Genomic DNA, 25,723 nt, shown 5'->3' with positions numbered 1-25,723 from the left:
AAGGTATAAGAGTGAAGAGAAGATGGTATGAAGTGAGCATAATATATTCTGGGTGGTTTGCAACACTGAGAAGTGTGACGAAAGAAGAAGCCCAAGAATTTGAGGAATTATGAAGATGATTTGGACAGTTTCTGTGCTCCCGTTGATGAAGGCAAGACCAGGCAATGTTATTTACATATCACATTTTATTACAAGTAATCCATTGTGCTTTGTTGTATGTCAGATGTATACAGTATGTATATAACCTGTTACTTCTCATAAAATTAGTAAGAGAAAAAACAGAAAATAGGAGAAAAACACTAAAATGTGCTGACAAACCCATCATCCACCACAAACCAAACATTCACAGACAGACACACAGAGTAACTGATCACAAACCTGAGAAAACTGAAAATCTTTCAACTTACTGTTAAAAACAAAACATATGTAACTGGTGTCAGGTCAACAAGCAGGACTGATGTGGATCTTATTCTAGGTCCAGTTAGAAAACTGCCAACTGATGATCCGAGAGCTCCGGCTGGACTGTAATAAACCATTTAATGCTTTAATGACTATTAGTCAAATTTAGAAGTTGGATCTATATTGCTCTGGGAGCCGATGAATGTTTCTGATTTGCTCACCATACAGATGAACATTATTACATACAGATAAGCAATGCAACAGATGTGATATATTTGCAGCCTTCATTCCTGGTTAGGTTTTTAAATTCATGTTCAAACAGCCAAACAACTGAGTTGATGAAACAGAATCAGGATTAAAACTACAGAACAGATAAAACAGACATGTACATGTGTTGTATATGACTGTCTGTACATTGACATATAGGTGTGATAATGTGCGCGTATGAGTGTGAGTACCACATGTATACAGTGTGCAGTAATATGTATAATAAGTTGGGCTCTGTGTGTGTGATACAGGGTCATTTAGGTTTGAGGCTTATAATATATACTTCTTTATTTCATCTGGAGAAATGCTTTAACTCTTTTAAACTATGGAAAAGGTATGTTGTTGCCAAAACATCAGTCTTTGGAACACTGTCTGCCCCCATATCCATCATTCTGAAGCTATTCACGTTATTATACATTTTACAATTTTGAATGTCTATCATATCATCATATCAGTCTCGTGCACCAGAGCACACCTCCCTCTAGGTTTGAGAGTGTAAGCTTGATGATGCAAATGGTTTGGAATCAAAGGAAGTTGTGTGGAACGCTTTAAGAAGATGCAGAGATGATGGTTTGCAGGTAACCTGGACCCTGTACATGAAGGTGGTTTTCATGGTCTCCTGGGGACCTGGGCTTTAGTGAGGAAATTGTCCCATAGAGAGAGAGTGACCAACAGCAGTGGTTAGTGACCACCTTATAAACAAAAGAAATGAAACAGCTGAAAAACTTGAATGTGTCCAAAGGAAATACAGTAAACGCTAACTCTACCTGCTGGTCTGTGGTTAAAGTCTGAAATTCGATATGTACTCAACAATCTCTTCCTCCTCCGGCTGCTGGATTCGTTCAGGTTTTCTCTCTTTCTGACAGACAGCCATCAGCTCCTGTGTAATCCTGGGGCTTTGGGCTGAGCAAAGTGTTGACAGCTAGACAACGCAGCCTGTGCCGCACTCTAAAGAATGTGATAAATGATACAGATGTAATTTCTGCACACATTTGCCACATGGAACACAGTCTCAGAGCCACTTTTCACATCCCCTTCAAAGCTTCGTCTTTTTTTCACGCTCACTTTGGTTTAAATCATATTTTTAGTGTCTGAATGAGCAGCACATTCCTACAATAAATCATGAAATGTTTTATGCTCAAAGTTAACATTGGTCAATGTCTTTGTGTAGTGGTGGTGACTTTTTACTCCACTTTTCCATGTTTTTTGTTGGGTTTACTGCCTGTGAAGTGTCTCTGCAGTATTTGCCACTTTCTGTTTTATCTGTTCAGCCATGGTGGCCGTCACTGCTCATGCTACCTAACCTGTTCTTCTTCTGTTTATTCCAAACTAAGCAGAAACGTACACCCAGACTTTCTTCAACATCAGGATATAGCGGAGACCTCTCTCCGTCGTGCCAGTGTCGGATTGGCTCAGGCCAGTGTGTGTGTGCATGTGTTGCTCGTGTTGAGTGACACAGGTCAGGTGTGGGTTGTCCAGGCTGTAATGTGTTTGTGTGATGCAGGGGGTGGACCCTGAGGGAAACAAGGTCATTCCTGTGTTGATATGGCAGTCTCAATCTCCCCTTTGGGACCTGCAGGCAGGGGAGCGGTGATACACACCAGCTTAGATTACTCAGCATTGAACTCTTAGGGGCCCACAAGAATTACAACAACTGCACAGTTGCATTGCTGCAGTTGTTTGATGCTGCCACGACTGCCGCGTTTTACAGAAAAGTCTCAAATGTTATGTTATCTTCTAAGCATTTCTTTGCATCAAAAATCTTTACTCTCAGAGTCACATGCATCTAGAATCGGTGCAACTTACTCTTTCCAGTGATATCAAAAGTAATCCAGTGAAAGTTGTCTGTACAACCATGTTAAGATTGCAAACAGGAAGTGCTCGTTGACAGCTGCATGACTTTCCAGTGTGCAGATTGTAGGTAAAACACAGGGCTCAGATGTAGCCCACAGCTGAGTGACCAGCCCTTTCTCAATCTGCATTCTTGTGTTCTGCTGGACTTATTCAAAGCTTGAATTCTTTTCCAATTTGAAGTCTGCATGTAGCCAAGTACGACCCAAATGCCCAGAAATGTTCCTGCTCTGCCTTTTTCTATTGAAGAGGCTTCGGGCTCCCAAGTATCCCGGCATGTATTTCCCATCAACCAGTGGTGATGACAGAGGGCGTGACAACTGTTATATTTTTTGTTCTACAACTGTGAATGTGTCAAATGAACTGTTTGGATTCCAAATAATAAAAATAATTCCTTCTTTAATGTTTTTTTCTTTTCTTTTTTTCTCTGTGAGGCCTGCTAGCCAGGGAAAACAGGTTGTTCACCGTCAGCATCCAAAGAGAGCAATCTGAATAATAATACAATTTGTTTATAGAGCACAAAAAACAGCACAGGGGTTGAATCAAACATAAAATGTTTTAAATCACCTCTTGAACGTAGACAGATTGGGGCAGTCACGAATGTTCCAGAGGGATGGAGCGTCTCTGGAGAAGGCCCTGCTGCCCCAGGTTTGGTGCTTGGTCCTGGATGGTGAGGATAGGAGGTTGGCAAGCCCTTTGGTAATTCACCAGTGGCTCAGAAGCGTTTTGCATTTTATCAATATTAATTATTAGTTGAAAAAGAAAAACAATAGCAGTCACAAAAACCACAAAAAATAGCTCACCTAGAGCATGTAGAGCACCATGTAAATGCTATTAAATGGCATCTCTGAGTGGCCAAACTTATCTTGTCTGTAAATAAAGAAAGAGGTTCAGAAGGTTAATGTGTATCTTCGGTAAAGTGACCTCACATTGTTCACTTTCTACACCATCCTCCACTGTAAATCCACGAGCAAGCGAGGATTTATTCAGTATAGACTAAGTCTACGTCTGTTGTCAAGCTCATTGTCTTCTTGTCATTTAAAACTTGTAATCCCCATCCCGTTGCATTGTTTACAGTGCTTCCCCTTATTTTTCCATGGAGCACATCCTTCAAGAATTCCATGCTTCACAGAGCTTCTCCTTTGAATATGTGGCAGATGAAAGTAAAAACAGGATTACAGTCTAATCCCTCTCGATTGTTTGTGTCTTTTGGCCACTGGGAGAACTCTGATGTGGACCTGCCCTGCTGGAGAGGAAGACAGAGAGAGAGGGAGAGAGGGGGGAGAAATGGAGATGGAGACAGAGGAGAAAGAGACTTTCCTCGGTGCCGTCCAGTAATGAGAGCCAGTAATAAAGTGGATGTATTCATGGACAACTGAAGCCAGCAATTAAGGAAAGAGGTAGCTAGCTTCAGACGGCCACTTTGGATCTTTTAAATGTAAATACAGCCGCTTCTCTCAAAGTGCTCGGTGAGATATTCCAAATGAAATCCCCTCTCACTAATGAGGGAGCTGTGATATTTCTACACCAAGCCTCTCTACGGCGCTACCACGGTAGGCAGCCCAGGCTCTTGTTGAAATGTTTTAATCAGACTGAAGGAACAGGGATTATGATATAACAGAGTTGGTGGAGACTAGTCTTCCTCTGTTTCCCATATCAACACAGTACTGTTTGATCTGCCCTGAAATCTACACTGCTGTGACTGTCTTAATTAGCTAAGTGGATGTAGACAACATATCCTACATAGTAAATTGCAGGAGTTGACATGTCACTGAGTAATGTTCTGTGTTCCAGTTAATAAAGAACAATACTTGGGAAAATAAAAGGCAGTCACTGTTGCTACATCCATAGAGGAGATAATAAGACAACGAAACTGCTCATATAGATCCTGTCAGGAGACAAATTATAGTAATTTTAAAAGCAAAGCTCTGCTATTTGGTAACATTTGGTGTTTGCAAGATCTTCTCTCATCGCCAGTAAATTGCTGTTGCCTTGATCAGCTGGTGCAGCCTGTCACAGACGCACTGCATTGTGCCATTGTTTCATCCCATCTGCCTCGGTTTGATGTCTCCTTTCCCATCCTCAGCATCCTCACACACTCCTTCAGCGGTGGGTCAGGTCACTACACACTGGTTTGTGATGCGGGAGTCACAGAGCCGCCGTCATCTCGCTGCCCAGTAACAAACAACAGCTTGACTCGCAATATTGTCGTCGTGTTTGTTTGTTAAGAGGGAGAGAGACTCGCTTGGCAGCGAACCAATTCCAATGAGCTGTTTAAGATATGCGAGTGCACTATGAATAGGAATGAAGGCGGTTATGTGTTTCAGGGGAGCCTCACGGCGTAGACACGGGCCGTTTTCTCCATGTGGTGGAGGATTTCTCGGTGGCCTGGAGTGGAAGTGGCAATTAGCCTTTATTTGCATTGCCACAGAAATGTATCCAATTACCACCATTTAAGCGCTTACTTTTGACATGCACTGGCTAAAGGGATATTACCATTTATTCCTTTATGGGCAGGGTAGTGATACATTAATGCCAGTAGGCACCGAGAGATCTGCCATTATGTGTTCACCCGATAATTGTGAGTCCAATATTCACCCTCCTTTTAGCTCTAGTTTGGTCTCTAACTCCTGAGAAAAATATCTGACTCCACTATGTTCACTAGCTAGTCGCTAACTAGTCCAATATGATAACGAAAAATCACAAAAACACTCTGTAGAGCTGACTGCAGAGCTGTGGGTGGTGTACACCTTCATCATCTGATCTGATGTTAATGTAAAACTATTGATTATTGTAGCTTTAAGTTTCACATTCAAACCTCAGAGCTGCTCAGTACAGTCACAACATGCTGCATGGAGGAACTGGGGGTTTATGGCTCAGCTCAACGGCACCCACTGCACTGTTTGTTGAGGAACTTTTACTAAGCTCTAAAACTAAAGGTTCAGGCAATAGAAATTTGTATTTTAGGCTGAATTGCTTGTTTCATCCGCAGAGATTAAGCAGTCTGACTGTCCACGAAATATTTTCCAGTTTTGCAATGCAGCTTGTCTGAGATCAGATCCAATTCACACAGAAGCAGATCTTGATCTTGCAGTGCACTTTTAATTCAAGCTTTTAATCCTCTGAAAAGTCTCATCTCCACCTGGCTGGGGGAAGTAAATTCCTTAATCCCTGTCTCTCTCTGACGCTGGGTTTTGGTTTACTTCAGTTCTGAAGTGATGCAAGCTAAGTGCGTGTGAGTGCAACAGTGAGTCGGTGTCCCGGAGGACTGTGCCGAGGCGGAGGCAGTGTTTGCGCTCTCTGCAGCCGGTGGCATTAGGTGTCGGAGGCGCTACATATGCAGCCTGCTCCTGAGCCTCCAGAGAGTTACACCCCGGTGGCTTCACTCTGATGCTGATGCCATAGATACTGCAAGCGACAACACTGTCTGCGCTGCCAGCTCAGTCAGCTCTGTCACACGGAGCTGACATTGCTGACATTGCAGGTGCCCTCCTAACTAATGCTGCCATCTAAAATTTGCCAGATCATTTATATAATTCTGGGAACGCATTAACTCTGACACTGTCAGCTTTTATTCTGTAATGTTATTACATGCATCTTTCAACTGCAGATAATTCTGAACCACAAGCTCACATGTCTAACTGTAATCAGACAACTGAGTATCAGTCAGGTAAGGCAAGGTTAAGCATATAGCAATATCTTAGTCAAGCTTTGTGTCCGCAATTAAGGCAATAAAATGGAGACTGTAGATTAAATAAAAAGCTGAAGAATTTTGCTTTGGTACCACATATCTAAAAAAAATTGTACTGGAGCATTCACAAGCTGAATTTCGTATAATCTGAGGCTGGAGACCTGCATCACACTGACAAAATCATACCACTACATTTGAGTAATAAATTATTTGTAGCTTGTTCATTTGTGGAGGCTGGCAGCTGTAGTTGGCTTAGATTCAAACTGGATATAACAGAATCCAGAAGTGACCCAGAGTCATGGTGAAATTAAAAAAAAATAAATAAATAAAAATGTCCATAGAAAATGGTCCACTTTTCCTCAGTCCTGTACTCTCTGAGACTACATCTGCTATCCTCCTTGAAAGGAACAAGCTAAACTTTCATTCTAGTATTCCTTTAAAAAACAGTTTCCTTCCACTGGTTTATATGGTATTCCTTATGCAACAGCTGATTTGACAGCCTAATTAGCTAGTTAGTGCAGAGGAATAGAACATAGAAAGTTCAAGTTTCCACTTCGAAGCCCCAAACCACGATTTGTGAATAGTGCTGCTTCCAGCCAACTGTCAGAGTCTAAATGGTCTGCACTGCTACTGCAGCTCAGGTAGTAGCTGGTAGTTCACAGTCAACCATATGGACACGTGAAACAGTACTGGACCACAGTTGTGGGGGTTTCTGAATTGATATACTTGGGATTTTATTGTGTCAGGGTCATGTGGAAATGGAAAATAAAAAATATATATATATTATTGTGTGCATGTCAAAAGCAGTTCTGCACATGATGATAGTATCACATCCTCAGAAAAAAGTTCCTTAGTGGTTTAGTGATGCACTTCCATAGCGTTCGAGGGGCTCAAGAGAGATACGTGCAGAGTTGAGTTGAATTTAGTCATATGTATAAATATACAAATTCATATACACACACATTGGGGGCAGATACTCAAATCCCATAGTTGAAAGCAACACAATAACACAACTTAAAAAAAACCCCAACAAGTTTGACATCAGAAGGTTGTTCTCACATTCATCTGCTAAAAGTGAGTTTTAAGGGTGGCCCTATGAGCCAATCCTGGTCCAGTATTCAACTTACACAAGTATAATGTAGAAACTTGAAGCCTCCAGTGCACAAACACTGAGAATGGACTTTGGAGTTATATCAGACACACATTATTGTTCCAAGCAGAGTATTTTTATGTCTTAATATATGTATAGGGGGATCTTTAATTGTTTTCACAATGATCAAATAAATATATTAAACATGTCCACTCACAACAACCTGTACAGATGCATCAATCTCATCCATACTTGTCATTTTTTTGCCCACTTTTCTATCGTTGCTATCGTCTCTGGCTCTCAGCAAAATCATTTCCGCGTTCGTAACCCACCTTCAAAGCTTTTCTCTCTTCCTATTCATAGTGCACTCGCATATCTTAAAACCTCCTGGTTTCTGATGCAGGCTTTACACATGTAGTGTTTGAGGCCTCAAGGTAGTGTGTGCACATACATGTGTAGGCAAAAACAATCTTGAGAGAAGAAAGTGCCAACACACTGAACAGATGCTCCCGAAAAGTCAATTTATTAAGTATAATTCTGTTTTGATATTTCGTCTTCATGAGGTTGTATATTTGGGGTTCCACAGTAGCCGACTGATTAAGATGCATTGTTGAGACAGATACCCCATAACTGTAAAGTACTTTTCATGGTTTCATATGCAGGATGTCATACCCCTTTATTTTTTCAGAGTTGACAAAGCTCCTCCAGAGCCACACAAGAACATTATAAAACTGTTTTTACAGGCTGACTAGTAAATGATTAGCACCTAAAACAAGCTGTCATTTCTTACTTTCCTACATCTCTGCTCAGTCTTGGATTGATGTGTCCTGTAGCTCATGTCTTTGTTGACTGAACGTAGCGCTCTGTGTTGCTGTTGTTGACAGCTGTGTTCCAGCAGGACATTGAGGCAGGTAGCTGACTGCAGCCAGGTCAATGTGCCGTGGCCTCATGGTGCAATCAGCTTATCCTCACCGCTGGCTACGCTAATGCCGGCAGACAGGAAGCAGTTGTTGGCTCCCGCCGGGTCAGCAGCAGTTTCGGCTGATGACCCGGCTCTATCAGGCCGAGGGGGCTGAGTGAACATCACGTCTCTCTCCCCCAACCCCCATGCACTCCCTTCCCTTCCAAAGGCCAATGTGGCTCCTCTGGGCTTTTGTTGCATGATGGGATATATTCAGCTGCTCCGTCCGGCTGGTTTGGAGGAATGCTGCGGGTGCGCCCCCTCCTATCGGTTGGTCAGTGGAGCGAGGAGGGATATCAAAGCTCCGTCAAGGAGGGGGCGGGAAGGGGGCTGAGAGGGTCATGTCTCATTGGGCAGAGCAGGGGGGCACTGAGCCTGTCACATGGCTGATGGCTGATTTACCACTCCACTGGAGAGGTGAGGCCTCATAGGCCACCTCTCCCTGCCCACCACACACACACACACACACACACACACATTTCATTGACAGATAGCCCTTACTGCTCACCATCTCTACAGTGTTTTAACAACCTTGAACATCAATGTGCTTTCTCTCCAGTCCAACCATCTCTTTAGCCAAGCTTCAGCTGAAGCACCGGTATTGATTCCTGCTCCAGCCAATTCAGTTCCAGCCTTTCATGGGCTCTTCTAACTGACTGTCTTTGTCCATGTTTCTCTAACATGTTCATTTTTTTTTCTCTCAGCCATTTTTGTCATCTGCACCCATTTCCTGCTCTCACCAGAGATGCCACTCTCTCCCCTCACTCCCCCCCCCCACCTGCTCTTACACTCTTCACATTTTGTCCATTTTAGTTGTGCTGTGATGGAAAATCTATGCCATTCACCATGTTGTTGTTATTTGCAGTACCTCATGTGTTGTCAGACTTCTCCGCATATAAAAGACACCTGGGTAGAATGTTCTGTCAGGCTTTCAAGACCCACTCACCCATCAATAAATATATTACATCTTGCTAACATGTACAGTTCACATGGTCCAATGGAAAAGCACAAGAAGCCTTTTTTTTTCTTATAATATTGCCATATGGTGTATAAAACATACCTCTTGTAGTCTCTTTTAATGCACTAATGTGTATTGATCTGTGCTCTCAGATGCCTACTGGATATAGCGACATGTTTTCTGTAATATAAGAATAGAACCTGCTGTTAAGCCATTAATTAAAACACACACTGATGTTTGCAACCCTTAAACAAGCAATTTGAGAATAAATGCATTTGTATTTTTAGGGTTAAGACTTTAAAGTCATTCTGCGCTTTTCCTTCACAGTGTGCTTCATGTAAAAACTGAATGTTGGGTGTGTACAGTATAAATGTGGGTAAATAATTACCCACAACATGGTTTCACAGCAGTAAGAGTTGATGTAATACGCAGCATTAAACAGGTTTAATGTTGTAAATTAGTCTAGTTGTTTAGTTGTCATTTTTCATAAATAGAAAGACGATTTCTTTCTAAGTGGTTAACTGGTTTATGGCCCTTTACATTAGTTTGTTGTGTTGGTTTTCTCTATGCTAGATACCTAAATACACTAGATAATCTTGTAGTATCATTTATAATATTTTTAAATGGAAGTAAATTCTGCCAAGGACCATCAAAAATGAAAAAACCTTGACCTGTAATATAATGCAAGGCAGGGATGAACTGATCTGACTTTTTCTCCTATGATACTCAGTGTATCTGCTGATACTTACATGACTAAGCCGGTTCAATTCATAAATGCATCTTTTCCAAAAGAAAAAAAGATTTTCAAAAAAAACGACCTCCAGAGTGTGTAAATGTTCTCGTGTTTATGGGGAAAACAAAGCTTTGTAGAAACACTGTCGTATCAGTGATGAAACAGATAGTGGCAGCAGTGAAGCATTTCATTGTTTTCTAGAACTGAGAGGAAGAAGAAGAACAATAACGACAGTGGCGGACAGCTTCAAGCAAGTGTTCCCTTTATTGTCTACTTTTCTGGTTGTTCCGTGACGACGCCATAACGCAAAACTTTTTCTGTTGTTGTAATCTGCTTGCAATAAGCAATGCATTCAAAATGGGAGGAAGCTGCTGCGGAAATGGAAATAGTATACCGTTTCTTCTTCGCTGGTTTTCTGTGGCTGGCTTGCATACCCAGTGGGAAGAGAATTACCCATTTTGGCATTTTTTTTAATGTGGATGAAGGAATTTGCATAGATGAAGCTGAAATGCCTTCTGTGAACACATCTTCTTTGTATGAAAACGGTGTTTTAGAATTTAGCAGGCTTAATGTTGTTCTATCTCCTAAATTTCCTTCCATTATCTATACTTGCTGATCCTTTTGCAGGGTTGCAGGGGACTGGAGCCTATCCCAGCTGATCTGCAAATCTTTCTGAATGGAACTGATTAAGGTCATTCTTCTGTCTGTAAAGTAAGGTCAAACTGAACATCAATTCTTAACTGTGATAGGAGACATTCCTACACCACTGCTCTTACTACTGCCTTGGCTTTGTACGTGACATAGTGTAAAATACTGCAAATTCTGAAGACAATTAAGCTCCTTTGAAAAAAATAAAGCAAAAATCTTACTGGTACCTTATAATTAAAGTCAGCATACATTTCCAAAAGATTAATGTTGTTAATGTAGCCATGCCATATAAACCATTCTGTTGATCTGAATTACTGTACTGATTGCCTTGTTTTCAAGTTCAGTTCCTACATGTTTGTCACATTTTATACATATTTTTCAGAAGCCTTCCAGGGAATGGATTCAGATCCCCAAAGTGTTGGAAGACTGTCAATGTGAAACACGAGTTTGCATCAACAGCAAACAGTGGCAACAACGAATTAACACAGTAAATGGGAGAAAACGGGGATGCTTCTTACTAAAATATGATCTAATGTACTGAATTTCTAAAAAATAATAAAATCTTGGCTCTTTTTTCAGCTTAGGTACTGTACTGCACGTAAAAGCCACTGTTCGAGATTTTACAGTATTTTATCTGCAAAGGCATCTCTGGGAGGCTTAACTATCTGTATATTTACATGTAAAACTATTTCTTGAATGAAATCTGATTAAATAGTTACCAAACCTCAAATCCACATCTGTGTTAAGTTGGTCATCTGATGCTGTCTATTCGCTGTCTTCATAGAATGAAATCACTTGGTAGCAAAGACCAGCCAGAAGCACACGGCCAGTCCCACACCTGCTTTTCACCAGTAGGTGTCAGGCTTTGCGATGTAGATTTGCCTTTCTTTAAAGAAAGTGTCTGAATCTGAAATTTGTCACATAGATGTTTTAGCTTGATTATCTTATTATACCATATACCACCATACCGTATATACTTTACCATATCGAGCTCCAACAAGTTCTCCAAATGAAACAACAATCTTTGTTAAGAGCCCTCCAGTGTGCCCACTGTTGCAAAAATAAAAGTGTTTGGTTAACCACAGAAAACAACTTGGCTAGAGAAACATCATGATTTGGGTTAAATTAACTAATTGGTTAACATAAGGGAACGTCTAACAATGATTCACAATGATGAACATTGACTGTTTTTAGGAATCAGGAAACACAGTGATCTTCTGTATCAGACGTTTCGATGACCCATTCAACAACCCTGACCTCCTCACTTGTAGATCTATAACACGGATGTATAAAGAGAACTGGGTACAGCGTCAGAGGCAGGGCCACGTTTATTCCTATGAAAGTTACTCAGTCGTGCACAAAGCCAGAAAAGCCACTTCCTGCTGTAAAGAAACGACCAGGATGAAAACATACTGCGTGCTAACTAGAGACTTCCGCCAGCAGAGACAGCTAACTTCCGGTTTAGACCTCCAGCCAATTTGAATGGGAATAAAACAATTCAACTGTGCAGTTCTTCTAGACTTTTGAAACGTGATCGAACCGAGTGGATCGAATTCTGAAACGAACTATTTTGCAGGAGTTGCTTAAAAAAATACATCCACCATTTTACAGCTGCTCCTTTACCCGTGACTGTGTGTGGGAAAAATGCTTTTCGGGCCCCTGTCAGACCCAGAAGATGTAATTCCATGGTTTGGCCACTATGTGAAATTTTTCCGAGGCCCCGCACTGTGCAGTTTTATTTCATTCAGCATTTTACATTTACACATGCACCAGAAGAATGATTGAGTGAATCAGATACAAATCATAATATACCCATAATACAGAGCTCTATGGCAGACCTATAGGACAGCTCTTTCTCTGCTGCTGTAACTACAGTACGTACCTCTTGATCCACCCTCTACCATGCTGCATATGTTTTGAGTTTGGCATCTGAGTCTGGGCTGTCTAAGAAAAAAAACGAGACCATTCAGAGATAAGAGAACACTCCTCTTTCTCTCTGTCAACATGTAAGTCTTAAGTGAAGCCGAGTGCTAGCTGGGATTCCTGTCTGGTATCCTGTCTGACATGAAAGGCTGCTCGCTGGGACTGAGGAAGGAGCTCAGAGAGAAGTATTCCCGCCGGACCCTCCGGCAGATGGAACAAGAACACCTTGAAGGATGGGAGTGTCGCCGAGCCCGAGCGCTTGCTTTCTCCCCCGCAGATGAAACGTAACGCGGGGCTGTCTCAAATCTCCGGCAATGTGCGGATGTGAGCGACGCGGAGAGAGCACCTGGCTCTTCAAGGGAAGCAGCCGTTTGAGATGTGACAGAACGCCTTGTCAGATAGAATCACTGTAATGGAGAGATAATCCCACAGTCATCACTCAGAAAGGCATGTCTGCAGGGCATGTTGGAGGAATAGCCAAATATGCTATGCAACATTTAGACGGTAAATGTCGGTGATGCCACTGTATTTATCACAGGCTGAAATCAAAAGTGAGTAATATTGGAAAGAATTTGAGTTTGGATAAGAAAAACTAGCACTTTGAATTTTGGGTGAAGTAATGAGAGATTCAGAAGTTCTAAATGTAGATCAATAAGTGATGTTCTGCTGATACACTTGGCTAGTGAAGAGTCCCTGAATAGAACAGGATTGGTCCTTGTAGTTGTGTCAGATGATAGAGACAAGCCAGACAGGAGAGTTTGCAGCCACTGCTGTGTATGTAGCGATGTGCCTTTCGTCTCTTGTCACTCAAAGGCCCTTGGAGGAGTTTTGCTGCTCAGCCACCTTCCTTGACCTGTCACTCAGTCCTCTGACAGCTGGTAAGCCGCCCTCCTCCTCCCCATCCTTCCCCCCTTCTCACTCCTTCACCCTCCCGGTCCCTCCCAGTCTTCCCAGCATGCGGATCGGGGCTCTCATTTTCATGTGTCAGGCGCCCCCATCAGTGTGACATCTCCCTGTCCGCCTGTCTCATTAGAAACAGCCAGCTTGGTCTGAGAAGCAGCAGGAGAGGCGATTGGCGTTCAGCTCTCCCCAACCCGGGAACTGTGAGATCAGCTCTGCTAACACCAGTCAACCAGATCATCATCTGGCTTGATCTAACATCCACACATACACTGATCCACACACACCCAGTCTCCGGCTGATACATGTACACACACACACACACGCATGTGCAATCTTTTTTCCCTTCTATCAAGTTCAGTGCACTTTCATTTATAGGCTTGACTGTTTATCACAAATGTAAACTTTCAAAATCCAACAGAGTTACAAAACGTGTCAGCGATCGGCGTGGATAACAGACAAATAATGTACAAAGTCACTGAGATTACACGGATTAATTGCTGCTTTTACCTTGCAAACATTTCCTCTGTTCGACCATCACCCTTCTCATGGAGCGCATTACAAATCCCGTAGTTCATTCCCATCTATCATCATCGTATTTACTAACGCTGACTTACTTGACTTGCAGGTTTCATGGAAAAGTTTAACGTCTCAGTTTACAGCGTGTGTATCTGTCATTTTAAATGAGTGTTATTTTGTGCCCTAATTTGTCCCTCTTCACACCTCTTTCAGTCGCGGTGTATCTTCAGCAAACACTCCAGCAGGTCTGTATGATTGTATCCCAGTTATCTTCTCTCAGGGGACGTCTCTTGATAGAGGGAAACAAAGGTGTTTACTTTTAAGACCTGCATATCAAATGGCCTTGAAGGACAAAAAAAAAAAACTAAACATCAGACAGCTATGATTCCCACTCCTTTATTGTTTGTCCTTGAGTGTTAATTGTGCAACGTAGAGAGACATCCATTAGGCAGGCTTGCGTTTGATGTTTTTTGATGCGAGACCTAGATGTGAGACGGTGAATAGTTAAATTCTAATTGCGTGAGGAATTTGTATCGTTATAATTTGGGGAGGCTTTGTATTCCTCCCTTTTAATGAATGTAACATGGCCATCTAGGATAGGAAGGAGCAGAGATTTTGTGAGTTTATAATGAACTGTGAAAGGCTTTTGAATATGTATGAAGATGCGAGACCCTAGGCAAGATGTACACAAGCTCCCCTGATGGGTGTGAAGTTGATCATATCATTTCCTTCCAAAGAGCAGGCCTCATTTGGTAGAGTTTAATCCAGGGCTCATTGTAACGTGGCACAGCTTTGTAAGAAGTTGGAGCACAAGAAAGAGTCGTGGTATGATGGGGGGGGATTCAGCTGATTTTGTCGCTTGAAATCGAGAATATTGTTCCAGTCATTTCAGGGAAAAATGAAAAGAATTAAATTGCCTACTGTTAAAATGGCCTGTAGTGGAATGTGACTCCACAGTCCACTGTTTCCATTGCTGTCCTAGTATTTTATGCTCTAACAGACTGTTTTGGCCTTTAGGTACTGTATATACAGTCAGGGGGGGAAGTGATGAGATTGCACCACACCACTGACCGCCATTTAACTAGCATACTTTCAGAACTCACAGGAGTAAATCACTGCAGCAGATGTAAATAGTGTAAATAGTGTCATTACAACAGGGTGGCTGTGGCTCAGGAGGTAGAGCGGGTCATCCGCTAATCAAAAGGTTGGTGGTTCGATCCTTGGCTCCTCCAGTCTGCATGTCCAAGTGTCTTTGGGCTAGATACTGAACCCCAAATTGTTCCCGAAGGTTGTGCCGTTGGTGTGTGAGTGTGTGTGTCTGAATGATTGGACTCCTCCTGATGAGCCACCTGTGTGTGAATGGGTGCACTGAGATGCATTTATTTAGAGTAACCATATTTAATGGGAACAAAATACACATCCTCTACCGATACCAACCATTTTTTAAAATTTTGGATAAATTAGTCAGATGCAATAAGGCCGGAAATTGACGTTGCACATTGTTACTTCTGCCCCTCTCTGTCGGGACAAAAGTAACGGTTGGAAACAAAACAAGTGATTACTTTACATTTCTGGCATATAACACTTATTAATGCTTCAGTTAGTTCTCCAAGCAAATGACCATGTTACTCTCAAATCAGTTTATCATGTTAAATGTTGCAATTGTACTGTATGAAATTGGTCCAATGTGTCAAGCTCACCGTTTTCTATTATGAATAACACTGAGTTGGAATTTAAGATGTTCACAAATCCTTACCCATCACATGCATTCAAATCATGTGTGTTCCTCTCTTTTTCATTAATAGCAAGGACGAGTACCCTACCGTATGTGGACATCATGGCATGTCCCAAGGTCCATCTGATACTTTCGTCCCGGCCCGCCCCTACATTCTGCAGTAGCTACTAAACGTTTTAATGCTGCTCTTTTTTTCAGTTTATTTCAATTCAATTCAAAATACTTCAAGGGGAAATTTAAGGCTAGCTAATTTGCCAACATAAAAAAGAAAGACACACAAAAAATGTACTCACATACGTAAAAACCCAAAAGAACACAGCAACTCCAGGATAGTGTTGTGAAGCGGTCCGTTTTTCGCCTTTACCGGTGTGGATCTTTCAGGCCTCAAGAGTGCTGGACATCCTAACAAGGTATCAAGTGCAAGGTAAAACGGAAGTAAAGCAATTTATACCTTATTATTCCTCCAAAATATGAAGCTGTAAGCTACATGGAGCTGATAACTTATTAAATCATAAGTGTTTTACTTTACTTATTGTGATAATTGTATTAATGCTACGTGTATTATTTTTACAGTAGATAAAAAATCTATTAACTTGTATGTATGTTGCATTATGACAGTAGCAGAAATACAAATGGAGCTGCAACAATAAGTCAATTAATCAATTAGTCCATCAACAGGAAATTAATATGCAACAATTTTGACAATCGATTCATCATTTTGAGTAATTTTTTAAAGAAAAATGCTAAAATTCTCTGGTTCCAGCTTCTTAAATTTTAATATTTTCTGGTTTCTTTAGTCCTCTGTGTCAGTAAACTGAACATCTTTGCGCTGTTGGTTGGAAAAAAAAAACCAAGACATTTTATGTTATATTTTGGGCTTTGTGAATTTGACAGTTAATAATCTAAAGATGAATAATTAATGGAAATAATCATTAGATGCAGCCCTGATAAGAAGCAATAAAAGCTAACCAGCACTGAGTCTACTGTCTGACTGACAGTAGACTAACTGACCGACCTGGTAAGCCCCAAGCAGTTTCTTCTGTATTCTTTGTGGCATATGGACAGTAGTTCAGCATCTATGCGAACATGTCAAGGATAGCGAGTATGTATGAGAGCTGCTATCAGCTGTCTCAGCAGCTAGCACATACAGCTCAATCAGTCCCCACCTGCACTGCTTATAGCACAGGACTATGGTGAGTTTGTAACTGTTGCAATGCTTCCATTTTGATTGCTGGCAGTTACTTTGGTAAGGACTTTGTCAGGTCGGACTCAGAGTGCACGGATCATGGATCCATTTCCTGGAGATTGAATGTACCGGTGTAGACTTGGTACATATCACACTTAAAAAAGAATTGATACAAAAGATTCATACTCTGAGCTGATATTACACTGAACATGTTGTGATGTTAGTGGTGTTTTGGTTACCTAACAAAAAAATTAATGTCAGGAAGAACATTAAGAAATTAGGAAATTAAGTCAGATTCATGAAACAATGAAACATCCATAAAGAATATTTTGAACATACATGAAAGAACTTGGAAGAAAAAAAAAAGACATGATAGCTTATTTTCAGTAACTGTGAATGTTGTGAAACACAGGAGGCCCATGTACCCTACACAGCACACTTTCACTACAGCCTGCTGGAGTAAGAGTGTGTGTGACTTATTGAAAAGGGTGTTTGAGTGTGTTTTTCTTGTATTTCAGTTCCACCATTTTCACATGTATGAAATGAAAAGGAGGAGAAGCACAATGAGAGAGACCAGGCTCGTTAGTGTGAGTGTTCACTAAGGCTGAGAATAATGACATAGGTTTGGGATTACGTTAAAGTTTGGGTTACAGGTTATAGTTATTTGTTGAGCTGAGGGTTTACGTCACTTTACAGCGAGGTTTAGGTTAGGCTGGATGTTAGGGATAAGTGAGTATCCTTTTTAAGTATAATCAAATCCATCGAGTGTGTCTATGTGAGCGCACTTCATAGCACACCACTTGATCTCAGTCTCTCTTCATCTGCAACACCTTAAGCCGCGACACTGACCTGACGTGGCGGCGGCTGCTGAGTGCTCTAAGTGATGACCCTTCAACCGGGAACATTTCAATTTCAACCTGTGACGGCACCCTGGAGAATTATTTGAATGTTAAGTGCACCCTCCAATCCAGGCGCTGTATGAAAATGTAATCAGAGCGCTATCATCTCCCTGGCAGAGAGAGGGCTCACTTGACTCTCTATGTGGCAGGCGTTGGCGCTGGCCTCATTTCCCCTGCCAGCAGGTGTCCTCTCTGGATATAGTAGACTTTACATGTGTAATTAACACATGGCACTGCTGCTTGCACTGGCCATAGCCTTAGCCCTGCTCCTGTCACCATGACTTTCTTTCTCTTTCTTTTCCTCAATTTATTTCTTCACCCTTTCCTCTTCCTCTGGAAGAGGTAGGGACGGACGGGTCGTGTAAAGGAAGGATCTGCAGTGTGGAAGGACACGGATGGAGTTAACAGCTTGCTGTGTGGGCCAGCTAATGCCTTAAAACCCCCCTCTAATGAAACCTGTAATTACCAGGGCTCCGTTAATCAAGAATGAAACAGAGGAGAAGCAGTGGGCTAATTGGGGCCGACGTGCTCTGTAATTAGAGTAATAGTCACACATTGCGATTTTATGAATGAATGACTTTGCCAGGTTTTTTTACAGGGCTTCATTACATTGGACAGAGCTACCAGCGCTATTTGCATGCATGTATATAAAGGAGACAATATGTTACTGGTCATTTTTTTGTCCAAACAGCAGATTTTCTCTCCAGGCCTCCTGACTAGGCCAGTGTTAATTATGTCTGTGGCCGAGGATGGGGGGGGGGGGGGGGGGGGGGAGGTTGGAGGGATGGAAGGTTGGGGGGAGGGAAGTCCAATTATTTTTCTCTCCTTCTCTTTTTTTGCCCCAAACCTTTTTTCACCCGTGTGCTGCTAGCTGTCGGGGCAGGGAGGTGGATTTCTGTGTTTGTGGAGCTTGATTTGCAGAGTGTGGAAGGAATTCATCATTTGGTTTATCGTAAACACGAACTCTGACCTATTCTGATATGGCAATGGCAACAGTAACAGCGCCTGGTTTGGAAACACAAATGGTGTTGTATATTCCTTTTATATCCCATTCGCTGAGGTAGGAAACTGTGTTTGGCAGTTTCGCTTGTTTGCAGCCCCACATCTTGCTGTTTGAATTTTGAGAACTCATTCTCAGGAATCTTCCAACAGAATATCAGTGAACTCAAGGCCTCAGCATCAGTCAATTGTTGGAAAATCTCCCCACATTTCCACTTAGTCACTTCATGTGTCTCGGGCAGATCGGATAACTAGTAGTAGTGGTAATCGGAAAATCGATTCTAGTCAGAGATTCGGTTACATCAGTAAATAACCACAGACCCAAATTCTGCACAAAATCAGAAACCGATGGTCCCAAAGCACCTCTCTATCTCTCTGCACTGTGCCTGTAGCCCCTGTGTGAGTGTGTTTTGGTGTGTGTGTGACTTGCCTTTATCCTGCTGGCTCGCTGCTTTTCCCAATCACACACCTGCTTCAAACCATCCACCACACTGCCATACTGAAAGACATGGAAGTACCAAAAGCATTCACCACTGGCTGACGTTTACATTTGCAGTCTTCAAAACGTGCAGCTGTATCATAAAATATGCCGGGGGAAGCACACATATTGCTATTAATTTATGAAGGTGATGTCTGCACTGACAGGAAGGTTACTGTATGGAGCTTCAACACAGGGCAAGTAACATTAGCATTAGCAGCTAATGCTACTTCAAACTGACCCCTAGCTCCTGATTTATTTATGGGAACATGAGTCCATATAGCGTTATTGAACATAATGAATTCAGAGCAGTTAGCAGCATTTTAGAGTATTTATGATTTAGTATTTGAAATAATAAATGAATATAATGATATTGTTTGATTAATTGAGATAAATGTGACAATTAATCGTGATATTGATTTCAGTTGATATCACCCAGCCCTAGTTTGAGAGGCATTCTAGCAAGATGTTAAGTTGTAAATATATCTATCTCCCTGAGCGGCATATGTTATCATTACTCATCCACTGTAGTAGTAGCCACTACAGGGTTTGTTACTGTGATAGCAGCAGAAGTCACACTGAAATTATAATGAAATCATCCGTCCATCCATCTATCTCCATTCTCCCTGTTGCATGAACACTCGCAATTACACAGAAGGTGCACCAAGTTGTTGCAGCATTTATCCAGTCCTTGATTAGCTCCACTGCTGAATGATCTGTATGAGTAAGAGAGAATTGATTCATATGAGTGAGAGAGTGGTTGTGAAGACGATTAAACTCTCTTCTCACTCTTAGTCCATTATTACAATTCGTCCATGTGTTGGTGTGTTATTTTCTAGCTAATGTTTGCTAAACTCATAGACATATAAGACATTTTCACTGTGATGTCACCCACTGGTTTGTGGACTGCTGACCGTTGCCATCTTTGATTTTTTGAGCCAGAAGCGACCATATTTGGACAAGAGGGTGGAGCTGACCATAGCTGCTAGTTTGGTTAGCATGGTGCGTTTAGAGTCTATGGTTAACTGTGATAATGCTAATGCTAATTTTTGCTGGCAAAAAAGAGGCCTAAAACTATTGAAACAAAAATGTACTTACTGGAAAAACTTAACATCTGACTCCTTAGAGGATACTTTAGTACAACCAAATGCTGAACAAGACTTTTTTAGGCAACCAAAATATTACAATTAACTTTCATGAACTGAAAACACACTGTGAAATAGCAACAGCTATGCCTATACTCCTGCTTTATCATCTATTTTACTTTTTAATGGGACCATAATTTACAAAATGAATATCACACAGTATTGTAGAAGCCTTGAAACTACTGATTGAACTATAAACTCATTAGGAAACTGTTTACTGAGGTAATAAATCAAGTGAGAAGTAGGGTCATTGTATCATAGACTTCCATACAGAACGTGCACCAAGTTCTTGCAGCATTTATCCGATCCTTGATTGGCTCATCTGACATTTAATGATCAACTTGAATTTGAGCCAATGTAACTTTATCTAAACAGTCTCTGTGGCCAGGAGTGATTGCGATATAATGCAGTGTAACAGTAAAACAAGTAGAGAAGAGTTATCAAGTCCAAGTAATTTGGTCATATTTTAGTTACACAATAATATCTATCTGCAGTTTGCTATCATTAGCCACCAAAAGCTACCGAATAAGGTTGTAACAGCAGAACCCATGAGTTTATTTAAGTGAGCAAAGGTGGGTTTTATTGCATATGAATTCAACTTTTTATTTGCATGAGGAGTTATTTACTAATTCAAAAGCTACTTAGGCTCAATTTAATGCTCACAATGACTTATTTCTGTATAACCGGAGAAGGATGTTTTTAGGATATATGCTACAGTCTGTCTCTTATTCCCAGGACAGTTTTGTTGACCACAGAGAAGAGAGAGTGCTGGCACCTCTCTCCGGTTTGGGTGCTTTCCTGTCAAGAGGGGAAAGGCCACAGCAGTGATTTATGGAAACCATCTGAGGATGCTGGTCCACTACCTGTGGCTGATATCTTCTCCTCTATCTCGCCTCTCATTACCTCATTTGTCATGGTGTGACGCATCGCAACACCGTCCCCCATAAACCCACTTCAAAAGGGCGCTAGGCAGATCGAGTTCCTCCCTGTCTTCTGCTGTGACGGACTCAGATAGGAGCTGTAATCCCAATCACACCAGGCCATTGATCTCCACAGGACTGGCTGACTGTAGACACAGGGCCATGTATTTTGGTTGTAAAAGTCGACACACTAAAGAGTTGCCAGTAGGATGAATCAGCTACACAATAAAGGAAGTCTGTGTGACTCTAAAGAGGGTTTTTGTTTCAGCAGAGACTTGTAAGACATATCTCAGTGTGTTATTTACATTCTAACTTGTTAAAGACACATTGCCTCAAGCAAATGAGAGGTTATGAATACACATACAGTAAGTGTGTGAGGAAATGTTTCTGGGCACTGGATTACTTGTGGGTAATGTGTGTAAAAGTTTGCATTTGGTGGTATTTCTCAAGGTGAAATAAAACAGTGAATGAGATATAGTGTATAATAAATGTCTAATGACAATATAAATCTAAGAAAAGACTCATCTGAGTGGGTCAGAATGAATTTATTTGTAGAATAATAACATAATGAATTAATCAATTGGTGTGAAATGAGTAGTTTAAATTCATCATATTTTGAAGTATTTTTCATTATTTCCATATTGGACAATTGCACAGTTCACATCCAACGCCATGTTTAATGTTCAGTGCCAGTGCAGGAAGTAGTGTTCCTTTTATAAACTGTTGTTATGTGGAAAGAAAGGGTGTTCACGTCGGGGTGGTGGATGGGTGTGTAGCCTGTTTAAACCTATACTTTACCCATAGTTTATTTGTTATGGGCACAATCTCTCCCTAACTCTTATCATGCTGTGGTTTGGATAGATGGACAGATATTGTAGAAAACAAGAATTTGTAAAATGCCATCGCATGTAAAAAAAAAAAGTTTGTCATTGAACATACATCTGGGTTTAGCAGAATAATACACTATTGACATTCTTTTCTGGCAGTAGGGGATATTTTACAAGGCACTTCACAGATTCATTCCCAGCATGCAGTGTGATCCTCCCTGTCTGTCCTTACTGTAGGTAGTCTGGAGCATTCCCCTGAGCTGTGTTTTAATGTGCAGCCACTTCTCTCGATCAGGGACATCTTCAAAGGCAGTGTAATGACACGGTGTGCACACCTCTGCTTCCTGTTCCTCCATGGCCAACAAAACAACAGGGATCTTTCTCTTCACATCCGCCTTGGCAGCCCTCATCGCCCAGCACATTCAGTAATGGACAGGGCACCTCAATATGCCCTGCCCCCCCCCCTTTTTTTTCTCCCACAGTCCCCTCTGTCTCACCCTGTTTTCTGTTTCCCCTCCATGCTCTCAGCAGTCAACATCCTCCATCAGGCTCAGACTATTATGACTTTCATCTTTGCCTTGTCATTTACTGGAGAGGCTTGTGCTATTTACACGTAGCTAGCTAGTGTTTTAGCTTTGCTTCGAATGGATGAGCTGGACTCTTTATGTATCTGAGTGTGTTGTGTATCCACGGTTATACAACAGGATTTTGGCGGTGCATGCACTCTGCTGTTGGTTTAGCGGTACACTTATCAGTGCCACCTGCTCTTGGAGTAGCCTCTTAATTATCAGATCAAAGGCAGTGAAAAGGTGCTAAGTGGTTAGGAGCTGCAGCAGCACGCTACTGGCCTTTGATCCACTCGGCCCCAGCCTCCCCGACAGCAGCCTGCCTTAAATTAAATATGGACAGACATCTCTCTTTGAGTTCAGCCCTTTTCCCTTCATAAGCTGTTGCATTTTTTGTCCATTGCATTCTGTTTGATGTGAGTGACTGCTTAGCTTGACAATGGATAGCAGTGTGCGTAGGAAGGAGTGGCTGGCTAATCGAGGGCCAGAGTCTCCTGCTGAGTTACCTGGAAAGGTCTCAGCTCTCCCTGGACCAATCAAGCAGGCTGTTAAGTGTCGCCTATAATAAGACTGTGTGTGTGTATGTGTTCCCCCAGTCTGTTTGATGTATTATTTGTGCGCTGATTTATCTGATGTTAGAGTAAACACCAGACCTCATGCTTCCTGGGCTGCAGACGCTGAACGCCGTCTCCTGTACGTGAGCGCTGGATCTGGTCTGGCCCCGGACTGTCACGCCACCTCTGTCTTGCATTAGACCAGAGACTGTTTATGAGTGCGGCGGGCAGATCTAGCTGAAACAGTCGAGGTCTTGTGTCACCAGATGTTTTATAGGGCAGGCAGCGTGGCGGAGGCAGGCAGTAAGCAAGAAGGCAGAGGGGGGCCGGCGCTGGCTGGACCAGCAGTCAGGTGCTCTGGGTGCCCTTTTATGGGCCAGTCCACTAATGAAAGTGGGGTTCTGGGACCACTGTAGAACATCAGAGGCCACTCCACCCCACCAGACCCCCACCTCCATCTACACAGGAATGTCATAAAGCTTTAAGAGATCCCCCCTCCCTTTCATTATTCACTTCCGCCTCCCCTTTCACTCCGCTGTCCCGTCCACTGATTGATTGGTTTTCATTTATTGTCATGTTTTCAGGTGGCTGCTGAGGTGTCGCCTTCACTTTGCTGGGGTGCCACAGGATGGGAGCAATAAGTTATTATTAGGCAGATGAAGTGTGAGATGTTCCCTCGAGAAACCGCAGTCAGAGTCGTTTGATAAGAGAAGTGAATGTGATAGCTTTGATAGAGCACAGCATATGGAAGTCTGGAGAGGCACCAGCCACATATGGAATAGATAAAGGGAGTGTTTCTGTGGTCAACTGTGTGATGTTGACACTTCAGAGACCTGCTGGTGTAAAGTTGCCACAAAGAGGACCCTGACACACTCTGTCTCTGCCATTCGGCTTATATCTACCCATCAATCCATTCGCCCACGGTTGATTTCAAATGTTCATCCTTAAGGACCCTCATGGAATTTGGTCATACTTAGTGTGACATGTCTGAAGTCATCATCATGTCAAGTCTGTGGTGGCCAAAAAATGTGGTATGAGATGGGATTGAAAATATCTATCACTGACACAGATAAGACCAACGCTGAGATTCTGACCCTGTAAACAATTATTTGCATCTCTGCATAAATAAACTTCTACATCAAAAAATAAAAAAACAGATGTCTTCACAATAATGGTTAAATATATATATATATATATATATATATATATATATATATATATATATATATATATATTCTAAGTTTAGTGGGTAAATTCATTGTTTTGTCAGTAACAATAAGACTCACGTTTTGGCTATAAATTTCTGAGTCAAGTCCCAAGTCAAGACAGGTTAGTCCAAAGTCAAGTCCAAGCCCTAAATTTTGTATTTCATGTTCTAACCACGTTATTGGTCAACTGTACCTTTTTCTTCTGCAACGTGATTGGCCGTCAAGGGATTGATTTAAAGTATGTGCGTTGTCAAGAAAATGAAGAGTTGATTTGCTGCACTCTTTTTCATAGGATCATTTTTTTAATCTTCTGGCTTGGCGTGGATATCAAGTCATTCCAAAAGTCAAGTGAAGTTATGAGTTCATGGTGTTACAGTCAAAATGGAGTTGCAAGTCTTCTTCATTCCAATAAGTCGAGTCTAAAGTTCAGATTCATGACTTAAGTCTGACTCAAGTTGAAGTCATGAGACTCGAGTCCACATCTCTGATTAGTTTGACGTGCTGGAAGTCCACTCAGATTCTGCAGAAAGTGTGATGACATCCTTTATGAGTGGTGGATTTGGACAGTACAAGGTATGCCAGATTTCAAAGGTGCACACCTATAATCTCTGTTATTCTGCGAGTGCGGGTATGCCCAAACATTTGGACTCATTTCACATATCCATCCAGGCCAAACCCCACTTCCTGCTGACCCGCCACTCACTGCTTCCTCTCTGGCCCCAGAAACCCTCCTCTCCCTGTCTTGCTGGGCAGCTTTGAACTGCGGCATGTCTCACATGCCTCCTCACCCCCACACATTTCAGCCCCATGCATCACAGCAGCTTAACTCCCATGTAAATCAGCAGGTCGAGAAATACATCCTCTGCCAGGTGCATACACTTAGCCAGCATGGCCTGACTGGTGTTGAGGAAAAGAGGGCATGTGGTGAAAGAAAGAGAGAGAATGTATATGCGTGCATATGTGTATTTGCTACCCTTCCTCATGGGAGCACAGTTACTGCGATCTCCCCTGGCAGGCATTCGCAGGATCTGACTGGATTACACCCTGAGCCCTGCTCGCACGTTTTAGCCACAGTACAACATGCATGAGTGAAAGAATATGGAGCAAACAACAAGGGGGGTGAGGAGGAAGTGGGGCGGGAAGGGGAGGAGGAGGCTGCTGGGCTAAAGAGGGACTGTTCGCTGTGTAGCGGTGTGGAATAATGACCCTGTTTACTTTCTGGGCTGCTGTCGTGTTAAACAGCAGCGAGCCAGGCGGCACTGGGTG

The 25,723-nt window shown here is 42.1% G+C and overlaps 2 long non-coding RNA genes across 3 annotated transcripts; both read right to left on the bottom strand.

Annotated features, from left to right (window-relative positions):
* Positions 1–244: 244 nt before the first annotated feature.
* LOC121903284 lies at positions 245–4,341 on the bottom strand. Of its 2 annotated transcripts, XR_006098010.1 has the most exons (4): positions 3,321–4,341; positions 3,085–3,180; positions 1,434–1,614; positions 245–1,298 (listed from the first exon to the last, which is right to left on the bottom strand). It is a non-coding gene; the product is annotated as an uncharacterized LOC121903284 (long non-coding RNA). The 2 variants fall into 2 exon arrangements; XR_006098009.1 differs by having other exon boundaries at positions 245–1,614.
* A 9,468-nt stretch (positions 4,342–13,809) lies between these two features.
* On the bottom strand, positions 13,810–17,927 carry LOC121903285. The gene is made up of 3 exons (XR_006098011.1): positions 17,711–17,927; positions 15,969–16,077; positions 13,810–14,229 (listed from the first exon to the last, which is right to left on the bottom strand). It is a non-coding gene; the product is annotated as an uncharacterized LOC121903285 (long non-coding RNA).
* Positions 17,928–25,723: the final 7,796 nt, after the last annotated feature.

The sequence above is a fragment of the Thunnus maccoyii genome, chromosome 9 (genome assembly GCF_910596095.1).
Source record: "Thunnus maccoyii chromosome 9, fThuMac1.1, whole genome shotgun sequence".
In the NCBI taxonomy this organism is placed as follows: Eukaryota; Metazoa; Chordata; class Actinopteri; order Scombriformes; family Scombridae; genus Thunnus; species Thunnus maccoyii.
Note: the sequence above shows the minus strand (reverse complement) of the source record. Positions and strands in the feature narration are given on the sequence as shown.